Genomic DNA, 13252 nt, shown 5'->3' on the forward strand with positions numbered 1-13252 from the left:
TCCTTTTATATAAAGGCGATTTGCGTCATTCTGTTTACCATGGCGATGAAGAATAATGGCCTTATCTCTACTTGATACACGAAAAATTCTGTTTTTAAGAAAGTCAGGGCTTACGAAATCCAATGGCGCGAACGGTTGCGTTAGAATGGTTTTGAAAGGGGCAGGTTACCGTGTGTCAATAACAATTTTTGGATAAGTATGTTTATCATCAAATTCATCAGAGAATTGTTCAGTTTCGGGAGCACATGATATAGCGTGTAATATTTTATTGCTAAAATCCTTATCAGGTAAAAAGTTGTCGACCTTAGCAATGTGATCTGTTCGATTAGATTTCTGAAATTGCACCTTTTTTACAAATACTTGGCTAAATAAACAGTGATAAAAGTTTTTTCGCCTTGAGATTCTCAAGTAGGTATTCAAATTAAATTTTTTTAAATGACTTTTTGATCCAAGATGATATGACATGACGAAAAAGCGACGTTTAAGGTTGTTGAGTGCAGCGAGAATGCGACGTCTGAAAATCTGCGATGTATCAGTGATTCATTGTTATCGGCTATGTATGAAAAACAATTTTCTGCAGAATGCACTGGTGAAATATTAAAAAAAATATTGTTTTGTATTAACATTTTACGATGTCTAAGAAACATAATTTGAAGAATATCTAGGTGTTATTGTATAGATATATTTAAGAAAAATAATGGAAAAAAAACAAATTTTAAAATGTGTCTGGAAACGTTATAAAATATAAAAGATTTATAAATTTAAAAGTTGTCACTTCTTTTACGAAAAACCTATTAGTAAACCTAAACTTTTTGTATCTGAACTATTTGTAGCTATGCAGAAGACTGTAAATGAGTTTTGAACTTCATTTTACTTCCCTGTTTTTTAAACCTACGTATACAGATTACGAAATCTTTCCTTCTGGGAATGAACAAAAATATTTGATACTTTGCACAAACTTTCTACAGAAATTATATATTTCATATATTGACTATAACAGCTGTATTTCTTTTTATGCAACAAATAGAAAGCATTATTGAACCAGCGATGGTGTCCACCTCTCTAGTTTTCTTGCAAAATATGGAACCTTTTGGGTTTTACTTCATCATATAATGAAAAGAGTCGATCTGAAATTCAACCACCATCACCTCTTCCATTCGACGGATTTAGCCAAAAATTTGATGCAAATCCACAATTTTTGTTTAAAGACCGATTACCAAATTTCAGTCGTTTAGCTCATCCTGTTTTGAATTATCCTGATCTTATATACAAGAATAGATATATGTATACACATCGTGCTTTTCTAATAGATTTAATCCTTCTTTTAATTTGGATCTGAAATTTCGGTAAAATGTGCCAAAATTTGCCTATCTAACTTGTTTGTTTGATTCATCCTGCTCGCATACACACGGAAAGATAGACATATCTCTATTATTATTTATTTATTCATTTTTTTAAGAAAAACGTGGAGTTTCAGAAAAATGTCACTGCGGATTTTTTGACAACAATTAAGATTTCTCTTTTGTTATGTTTTATACACGAGTAGTATAAGCGATATTTATCTTCTTTTTTTTGCATTATTTTACTTAATTGTAAAAAATAGCAATCATTTACACGATTTTTTTCCTATTTAGATGAAAATTAGAAAAATAATTTCCCTTATTGCACCTAAACCTGGGATAAACTACGTAACACAAGCAACTAAATGAGAAAAAAAAAGACATTATTTTATTCTTGCAAATTATAACTTGCTTAACATCGATGTTTTTAATATATGAGAATATGAGTAAAAGAAATGACTTCAATTTAGTAGATAATCGGTTAAAGCCAACATCTACCTGTCAGAATGCAACATATTTTTTAATTGCTATGCTCTCCATAAACTAGTAAGACCTGCCTTTTCAAATGAATTTCTGCTCTGATTATTATTATTACTATACAAACATATAACTAAATTAATTAATTAAATATGTAAAACATTGAAATAATCATTGATATTTGCTGTTTAATCATCTTTAGTAAATGGCACACGATCCTGGAAAAGGAAATTGAGATACATAATTATTTCTCATTTAAAATATTTTTCATCAAAAGCCAGGGATTCAAGTCACAAATATTTTAAGCCAAATTGCTTTTACCAATTAAAAGTTTTGAATCAAATTCGTCAAAAAAAAAAAAACATCTTATATATAATTAGACGAATAATTAGAAATAGAGAAAAGGTAAGTGTTAACAATAAATGGGTACAATTTTCATAACTGTAAGCAATTGCTAAGCGATTTGTATTTACTTATTTAATCATGAAATCTGTATATCCTAGTGTTACCACATGAAGAAGGATTGCAATGATTAATAAACTTGCATTTATCAAATTTAACATATGATGCAAGTATCTCTAATTAGAATCATGCATATGATATTGCATAGTAATTATTAATTTCTAATAATTACGCTTTTAATGAATATCCACTTTTCTGAATAAATAAATTACAAATTGACTTTAAAAAATCCAACTAAATAGATGGTTAAAAACCACACGGATATTCGATAAAGCGTTTATCGAAACGTCCACGTCAAAACAACGAGTTGACCCAAACGTGCTCGCTTATTTCCCGTTCCTCCCTGCCGAACGACAGATGTTCTGTGTTTCGAAATTATCAAAATTCGATAGTGTGTTGTCATGAATATAGCTTAGAAAAGAAAGTTTTTTTTTCCTTCTTCTTCTTCTTTTTGCCTGGAAATCGATAAGACTGAAACAAATAGCTGACTTTTTCCGTCGTGTGTAGTGTTTTTCTTGTAGATTCTTATTACATTACAACGCTTCACAGATAGACGAAACATCTGAAGGCGAAAAAAGAACTGGAATGTAATTGAAATTCCACTGAGTTCTTTTTTATTTTTTTCAACGAGAGAGATTAATGTTGGGTTCTGTATCATAATGCACGAGTAGAGTTAATGTCTTGCATTTCTTTGTTGTTGTTGTTGTTCGCCGAATCTTTTAAGAAATTACAACGTACATTTCCTTTCTTTCTTTTTTCTCTTTTTCCGTTATGTAGAAAGCTTTTTCGAAAAATAAAAACTGGTATTCCCATCTCATTTTCCATTATAATAAAAGCGATAAGAAAATTAAAAAATACTGCCTCTTCCTTCTTAATGTAAAATCGGTTCTAACCAAATTAGTAAGTCAAAAACCTCGAAAAGCAAAGCATGATCGCTACTAACACTTATTATTTAAATGATGAATGCATATATTTTCTTACAAGAGTATTTTATGTAGGTATAAATATATGATTCATCTTTTTCCAGAATACTTTTTGTGTTAACATAAACCTCAAAGCAGCTCTGATAAAGCTTATCTTATTGTGGAAATAAATTTAGCATGCGTTCCGGGGACAATTTAAAAGACCAAAACAGCACAGATATCTGTATTGCTTATTGTTGGATGCTTTATTTATTGCTCAATTCGGCCGTTAGTAATAACCAAAACCAATTTTTATGGTCCTTTACTTAAGCCTGTAAACCGTGAAATTTATTTTCAAGACTATATATTCTTAGGTGGTGAATTAAAATCAGAAAATGTTAAAAATTATTGGTGGTATATTGGTTTGTTGTATCAGTTTGTTGAAAAAAACATCAGTTTCCTGAAAATAATTAACAGAAATTTTTAAAAAATCTGCATCTGCTCTTTCCATATTGAATCAATCGTACATGAGTAATTTCTTTGGCAATGTAAACAACGAGATAAATTGCCCAATTAAATTAAAAATTAGAAAGTGATTTGAAGAAATTCCTAGTTCTTAACAAGTCTTCTTTGAGAAGTAAGTAATTTTAGTGTAAAGATTCCTTATGTTATTTTTCCAGTTGTTTTTCAAATCCTATTCATAATGTTCTTTTTTTTTATATATTTAAAAAAAAAAGCTTTTTCTCTGATTGATAAGAACCTAAGTATCTTCAAAATTTTATGCATCCTTTCCTTTTCTCGGTTTATTCTACGAATATTAAATAAATTGTATCTTACTGAGATTTCTAAGAACAAGATTTTCACTTAATAAAAAAAAATGCTATAAATAGGTTACAAGATTCAGATTATGCCTCTTGCGAATGTCACATTCAAAATTTAGTCTAATATTTAGGGAAAATTCGATTTTATTAACATATGTGTATTTTGAATAAGTTTAGTTAAAAGCAGTTATTAAAAACCCAGTTTTATTATATACAATATTTTTTTTTATTTAATTTATACTTTTTAATCTTGAAATCCATTTTTCCCAAACTTACTACCAGCTAAGAAATTAAAATTTCATTTTATTAATAGATTAAATTATAATTAATTTCTTAAAATATTAAAATAGCATTGTTGCAATAAAATAGTTTTGCTTAAATTTTAATAAGTTGAATATTAAATTTCATGTTTATAGACATGAAACAAATCGAATTAAAGAGAAACTTTTAAAAGTTGTTTCTTTTCTACACAGAAAAAATTAATTTGTTTCTAATTCATGCTTTATTGGAGGAACAGAACGGCCATTGGTTTTCCTGAGAAATATTTATTTTTAACAATTAAACGTTATTTCTCTTACATCTGCTAAAAAAAAGTTATGCCAAAAAAATTGAAAATTATTTTAATAAGGGATTTTTAAAAATATTTAATGAAGTATTAAATTTTAGAGCCGGAAAAGAATATTTTTACTGTTCAAAAATCGATAGTTAGAATTAAAATAAATTTTCATTCACACTAAGAAATCAAATACTTTTTCCATAGGAAATATTAGGGATAAAATTATAATTAGTGTTTTCATTTAACTTGCAGACGAAAATAATCCCGCTGTAAAACGGATTCTGCTAAAAGATACTGACTATTACAGTATTTCAAAAATGTTTTGTTAAAAAAAAAGCAGGATCATTGATCATGGCAAATTTAATTAAAACAGAATATAAAATTAAATAATTTATGCATCTTAATGCATTTTTATATTTTCATACTGAATCATTTTTTTTTTCGTATTTAAATTATATTCTGTTACGCGTTCTTGTGGCTCTTTTATTTGTCAGTTGCTCTTAATGAATTAATGCACAATCGTATAACAGAGTAATAATTTTCTGAATTAGAAAAGTTTGTGATTATTCAGCGGCGTAATAATTTTCTGCAATTTTGAGAATTTTATATTCTCATGCACATGTGCCTTATAGAAATATTACTTATTGTAAAAGAGTTCTCATGACACAACTTTTGAAAACTTTCTTCAGATTTTTCTCCTTTTCTGCTCATCATTTAAAAGTAATATAATTTAATGTATAACTTTTTACCTATGTTATTTTGTGAGTTTTGATAATTAGAGGCATTTTGATTGGATATATTGTTGAGAAGGTAAAAATCTCGGAGAGTTCACAGATTAGCCATTCAGCTTAATGGTGATGAAAGTGATTGGGCATTGAATTTTTTTCATTTCTTCATAATTCCATATCCTCTAGGGATGCCACGAGTAAATAGATGAAAAGTAACCGGATAAGCAAGATGATTCTCGCTTCTCCTGAAACGGTAGTAATGGTGTGAGGTTGGTTTGCCTTCTGTCCAATGAATGCAGATACTTCCTACGGGAAATATTGGGTCTTCGCCTTTAATTCCCATGGTGGTACCAATTATCATTCAGGTAACTCTAGATAACGGGATAGAGTGTTGATGGTGGCATTTGTGGCGACTAACCATAACTCCCTTATGATTTACGATTAAAATATAAATTAAGTGAATTATCACCTCATCATAATGAATAATTTTTGTATTGAAAGTTTTGCTTAGAAGTTACTGGCTGAAAAGTGAATTTCAACTTTCAAACATCGACTATCTTTCGACTTTTGCATGCGACTCCTCTTTGAAAATTTTTTGTCAGTTACTACCTTTTCCGCCCTTACAATTAATCAAATTAGAAGATTTCTTTTCCTTATATCTTTGAGCAAAAGGAATATCCTTTTCCCTTCTAGATTGCATTCAGATATTTTTTCTAATTACCTTCTTCTGTAAAAGAAAACTTTTAAGACTTATTTTGGTGCTTTCACAATTAAAAAAAATAACATTTTCTACAAATCGCCTCAGTATTCGCTTAATGATGCATTCTTGTAGAAGTCCATGCAGGATTTAAAGATCCTACAATAAAAAAAAACGTATAAGTGCTTGGATTTTAAACAGTTTGTAAATAAATACAAAACTTCGAATTTGTGAGGAATATAAAATGAGTTTTATTGAAAGTAAATTTGCGACAGCCAGAAATTAAGGCAATACATCATGAAAATTGTCTTAAAAACCTATTTCAAATTATTTACTTTAATAAAAGAATGCATTCTGTTTCATCTTTGTATTAGTGGATTTCACTTCTTCCTGTGGGGAAAAAACAGTCAAAGATTATACCTGAACTCAAAATTATTCGGTTGTAATTTTTCCGAATTCTTCCATTCGGGTGGATAAATTATATAGGGAGAGAAATATTAAATTGTTTCTATAATTTGATTCATAAATTCTTATTTTTTATTTTGATATGGATTTGTACATCAGGTGTTTTACAATTAATCAATAAGAAATGAGATGCATTAGAGAAAATAATTAATTTTTTATCCGATTTGAGTGAAGAGTAAATCAGATAAAGACAATTCTCAGAATATTTTTATGTTTTATCTCAAAAATTGCAGAAAGGGGGAGAGTAGCCATGGTGACCTGATTGTAAAGCTTCGGCTTCGGGTCTTGGGGTTTCTTGGTTCTGAATTCGATTCCATCAAGTATCCGCTGTGTATGCATGCATGCAAGCTTAATCTGAAGTCATGACTCAAATGTCTTCGTACTGATGTGGCGTGAAAGTTAGAAAAAGAATGACGGCAGCTCAGGCATCACCTTCATCATCTATCTGATTGCGCCTCAAAATTACGAAACCCATCCCAAAATAGCCTTTGCATTGCCTCAAAATTAGAAATCAATGCTCCTAAACTGAACTCAAAAATTGCTGTTATTAAATACAAATGATCACTTACAGAACCATAATCAAGACTTACAATTTGAGCGGCAAATACAGTGTTAATGTGATCTTCATGGAGCTACATGTTAAGCTGAAGTCCATAAATTAAGAGAAACCATTCCATTAGAGAAATAATCTGTATTAATTTTATGTTAATAAATACATATACAATCGAATTAAAGCAAAAATTTTAAGATAAAAATAATAATGTTGAATATATATTGTACAAAAAGAAATGTACTCATTTATAGTTTTTAAAAGTTAAGTGAGATGTTTGCAGTAATTTAATTATATAGTTTCTTTTATGACACCTTGCTAAAATGTGTATGCGCGTTTCATCAGAAGTTATACAGAGCATCGCACAATAATGATAAGGTTATCCAGGAAAATAAGAGATAATAAATTCTTGTTTAAGAACGGAAACAATGTTTTTCTACTAATTGTTGGTGAACTTCACTTTGTTGTGCATCGCTGGAGTCAACCCATTCAAATTCTATGTGATTAAGGTCGGATGAGAACACAGATCACGCCATTCGACTCATTTCACCACTTTCAAGAAGATAGGCAACACGCACACACACACTGAGCATTGCCAACCATGAAGAAAAATTAATTTCTAATAGCATCATAAAAATTGAAAATATGAAGCACTATAATACCTTGGAAATAATCAAGGAACTAATAATTTTACATTCCAAGACGTAATTTGCATATGCCTGTTCAAACCATATTATTATGGTAACACATACCACATAGAAGACTATCCATTTCGAAATGAACGACCAATGTATTGGCACCTTGAATCAGATGATGAATAAAATATGCTTTCATCCGTGAAGTAGTACAATTTCACTTAAGTGATCAATCAAGTCGATGTGCTCACGATATTTCTCAGATCTCTTCTCGTTGCTGGAAATACTCAAAACACATGGTTATTAGTAAACAAACAAATATGATTCATCTCCGATACTATACATGTTTGCATTTCTTGTGGCAATTTAACAGCTATTGTGTATAAGAATTCTTACTTGCAAAAAATTCTAGCTTGTCGCCCAGAATTATATTACCTTGTCACTGTTTCAACTTTTTAAATTCCTTTCCACAAATATTCAATAAAGCTGTCCGCAATTCCAAATTCATTGCTAAAATCTCCGATTCAACTGTCTTCCTCTAATTTACCCATAATTCTGCCACGTTAAAAGATAACCTTCATATATTCTGTTACTCATATCATTTCCAATATCAAGAGAAAAAATATAAATCTGCATATCATATGCATAATATTGTTTTATCATATTGCATATTACCTTTTATTCTGTTATGACCTATATGTTTGCCACGTTGATTCAAGTTATTGCATATTCATTGATCAGTCAGTAATACCTACTTCCACTCTTGACTATTGTACCAGCTTTATTCTGGTATTCATAATCTACTTTTGTGCGCTTAAATCAGCATTTTGTTGTTGTTCCTTAATTTATGGATACCGGTGTATTATCAACACATCTGACTCAATTGAAAGAGACACTATCTGGAATCAAACTTCTAGTATTTTACAGCTAAGTCAACAGTCCCAATTTGAAAATATAAATATTTCAGTAACATGTGAATATATAAACTATCTTCAAAAAGGAGCGTCGTGTAAGTAAATGAATACAACGGTGAACAAGGTCGAGTCTCATTGTTTAAAAGCAACAGTAATTCTTGCCACTAAATAACATTTTTTAAATTATGGATTGCAAAAACTTATTAATTTTCTGATTTTTATTGTCTTTAATATTTCTAAGAAAATATTGTGTAGAAAATCATTCTGTTTTCAAAATATTTCAATGAAATTTCCTTCATAACTATTTGAAATTTAATTTTATATATTTATCGTTAAATAATTGATCATTTTTTTATTTATGTCTTAACTGGGGAATCGCAAAATATTTATCAATTAAAAAAAGAACAGAAATGGAAGAAAAATCTTAAAATTGTGTTTTATAAAATTAAACTCGGTTAACACTCCAGATCTATGAAATAAATCGATTCAAGTTTTTATTGCTTCATATATGTAAAACTTAAAAATAATTTTTTTAATGTACGATGAATTTTTTTTCATTTATGAAATGATGATTAATTTAATTCATCCTTCCACTTTTTGTACTTTCTCATGTACAAAGAGAAAGTACTGTAACCGTCAAAATATTTAAACTCGAGATTTTGATGCATCTCCACATTTAAGAATTGCACATCTTTAGAAAAACACATTTTTGGAATTATTTCTGTCTCTTTGTGAACGCAATAATTTAAAAACGCTTTGAGCTAGACGGATGAAATTTGGAATGTGGACTTTAAGCCAAATTTGTAAATTTCTATGAAATTTTGAACAAAATCCATTCAGAGGAAGTCTGCCTGTTAGAGAGAGTATAAGAGAACACGATAACTGCAAAACAAAAGAGCTGGATGGATAAAATTTGGTTCACAGATTCAGCATCTAAACTGTAGATTCTTATCATACTTTGAACCAAATCAGTCAAGGGGTTGACCGTCCATCGGTCTGTATTTCTTGAATATCTGTTAACACAATAATTCAAAAACTTAACAACCTAGGTAAATGAAATTTGATTCACAGTTTTAGCATCTAAAGCGTAGATTTTAATCAAATTTTGAACCCAATCTGTCAAATGGTTAATAGCCTGTCGTCTGTAATTTTGCAATTATTTAAACCCAATAACTCAGAAATGCAAAGATTAAAATAAATGAAATTTAGTTAGTGATTTTGTGAATACAATTGTAGTTCTAAGCCAAATTTTGGTTTCAATCTTCAAAATAATAATAATTATTATAATAAAAAGCGTCCAAAATGCATATTTGAATTTTTAGTATTTATGTAATAAACACGTAGCAAAGATTAATCAAAAGATCTATATTTCGTAACTATTTCTCGCCATTGCTCTCCAATATCATGCAATTAAGACATAAATGCCGGTTTTTCTTATATTGCGAAGCACATGACTCTCATATGTGTGAAAATGAAGAGTTGGACCCTTGCCACTTGTGTCCTTGCCCAAGGTCGACAATTTTATGCGTTAGAGGAGGTTAACATTTTTATTAGAGAGTATTCGAGGAAATTTAGGGGAGACTACTTCCATTGGTTAATTTAATTTTTTCGAAAGTGTTATACCTATTTTTATTTTTATATGTTCAATATTGTCAAGCTTTGTCAAAGTCGTGTCTCAAAGCTTTGTCAAAGTCATAAACTTTGTTTTACTCATTATCAAAATTAGTATTGTTAGAGGTCATGTTGTTATCTCATTAAATAATTCTATCTTAATTTCATAGGTTAATTGCTGTAAACCTATGAAATATATGTTTTGCATAAAGAAATTTCTTATAAAAATCCTAAAAACAACTGGCCTGTCAGCTTTTATGCTGAGTTAATTTATTGTTATTTATTTAGATGCATAATAAATTCATCATTTGATTGATATTTTCTGAATATTGACAAAGTATCATTGCAAGTTGTAACAGCATTTGTCATAAATCCAAAAAAAAAAATATGTGTGAAAAAAAAATGAGCCTAAACGCAAAAATTTCAAAAACCAAGTTTATACATAAAAAGTGTTTCAATAACGTATTTTCGTAATCAATTTATTTAAATTAGATTTAACATATTTTCTCCTCATTATAATATGTGAACTGAATTGACTCATTTTAGTAAAAATAAGTAGGTAACCAGTAGTGCATATTTAATGCTAATTAAAAGTTTGATGTAGTCAAGACGGCAGAAATTTATTTATCTGATTTTTAAAACGTATGCGTTTGCTTAAAATGCCGCTAATTAACTCAAGTATCGCTTTGAATACGTAGGCGAACAATTGAAATTCAGATCAACTCATTCAAGGGTTCTCAAGTCAAACATCGTGTCTTCAAGTGATTTCGCTCAATATATCATTGTTTCTAAGCTTTCGAATTCTTGTTTATTTTACTGTAAAATAATTTTGAATCAATTAAAAAGTAATTATTTAGAAACACTTTATTAAATTTGTCTAAGTATCTATTTTACTCAACTCTCTTTTCTTTGATAATTGTCTTTTTTTTTTTAACTTCAGCAAAGGAACCGCATAAAACTTTTTCTTTTGAAATGGCGTAGTGAATAGTTTTCCTCTCAAAATGAAGTCATTTGCTTTGAAAATTCCGCAAAAAAAAAAAAAAAAAAAAAAAAAAAAAAATGGAGTAGGCGGATTGAGCTTTTAAGGCCCGACCACTTTAAACGTATATCATAGAAAATCCTTTTTTCTGTGTAAAAATTTCAGCTGCATCCAAAGTCATTTGTAAACTGACCTCTTGCATGTTGGAAATTTTCCTCCATTTTCTTATCTCGGAAAAGAGATATGCGGGTCTCTGAAACCCAATGCACCAACTCGCATTACAATATATAATGGAAGAAGTTCACAGTAAAGTTTTATTTCGAATTTAATAATGCACGTTCGTTTTATTATGTATAAATAAGTTAAATATTATATATTACTTCGATTTTTCACTTTTTAAAGCGCACTAATCCATAAAAACCTTTTAAAAACTTCGTGCCTTTAATGATCTTAAATGGTCAGTAGTAAATATAACATTACTCTTTTGTATTTTATATATTATACTTTCATGCAACTAATGTTTTCTGTTGCACAGATATAATTTTCTTTGAGTCTTATTAAGAAGAAAAATATATAAGGACCTACTAAGCCGAGAGCGCATTTTTGAGGATTAAATGCTCTTATGTTTATTAAACCACCGACAGAAGTGGCGTCATCTCTTCTCAGTGGTCTGGCTTAGAATACATAACTGAACAATGACTTCCAGCAAGAAATCAGTTATTGTATTGAAACTGTATATCGTTAATCACAGATTTAATTGTTTAAAGAAAATTCAAATAACAGGGATAATATTTTATCTCAAATGTGCCAAATAATTAAAGAATTTCACAACAGTACTAACAAGCATCATTTTCAAATTATTCATGATATACGAAATAGCTTACTTTCTGCTTTATTCTTCTTAACACATTGTTGGTCACTCACGAGATTACTCCATTTTAACTCTTGAGTTAACATGTACTTAATATCTCAAAGCGCTGTATAGACCAGCACCATTAATTCAAACTCAGTGCATAAAATACAGACTTGACATAAGGCAACTTTTGAGTAAAGTGCCAGTAACGTATTGACAGTAACATTTCCTTTTAGTAACTCTCTCAACCCAACACTAGACGTTTCTCTTTTCAGGCTAAAATAAATAAATTTGAAATAATATATAATGATATTTTTAAATCTAAATTAAATCCTAATTAATTTCCTAATTTTTGTATTAAATTAGTCCATGTTAACTTCATTCTAAAATGTTTCTTATTTCCTGATCCAATTTCCTCTTTTTTACTTAATTATTTATAACACAAGCTTCAGAAAACTAATGACTATTCCTTTTTTCAAGCTCCGAGTGAGAGTTTAAAAATCCCTATCACTCACACATATCTTTTCAAAGATATCTAAGATTCCCTTTCCTAAACCTACACGTGTCAAAGAAATCCCTATCGAAATCTAATAGTAAAATCACTGAAGGGAAATATTTCTGTTACTTTGAAACTATATCGCGATTTAAAGAGATGTCACTTTATCATCGCTTCTCTCTTGTGCAAATTATGACTCTCGTGATGAGGTAAATAGGAGATAAAATTTCCAAAAGTTCCATCTTTTCGCCCACGCACTGTTAAAATATGTTTACATATATATAAAGGTTCTCCAGAAAAAGAGAAATAAACGTTTATTTCCTATCTACTGCAATCAAACATATACTTTCCATTACAATGTTGCATTAATCAGGGTATACGCAAATGTATAGAAATACTTTGGTTTCTGTAGAGGGGTATAATAAAAAGTTTGGAAAATTAAATTATTATACGGTCCATCATAGCAAAAAGGTGTCAATGAGTAAAATTCCGCATACTCTTGCACAAAACATGACCAACCAAAAACTTGCTTAATACGCCAGATCGCACAAAATAGAACAGAACCTTTACAGAAAATTGTCATTCATGATGAAACTTTTGTACGAAGAATGGAATTTTACAATTTCAAAAGGGACAATACTTCTATTTCGACTAAAGCTACATTCATCTAACCAAACTGCATTTCTCAGAAAAGAAGGATTTAATTTCACCTAAGGTTGGACCCAATTGTAAAATTCTAGACGTCAAGCATGTAGTTGCCTTGTAA

The 13252-nt window shown here is 29.3% G+C and overlaps 1 protein-coding gene across 3 annotated transcripts in view; it reads left to right on the forward strand.

Annotated features, from left to right (window-relative positions):
* LOC129958298 (alpha-1,6-mannosyl-glycoprotein 2-beta-N-acetylglucosaminyltransferase-like) overlaps positions 1 to 13252 on the forward strand; it is an 84238-nt gene that overhangs the window by 33828 nt on the left and 37158 nt on the right. The window lies entirely within an intron of this gene.

This window comes from Argiope bruennichi, chromosome X1 (assembly GCF_947563725.1).
Source record: "Argiope bruennichi chromosome X1, qqArgBrue1.1, whole genome shotgun sequence".
Classification (NCBI taxonomy): Eukaryota; Metazoa; Arthropoda; class Arachnida; order Araneae; family Araneidae; genus Argiope; species Argiope bruennichi.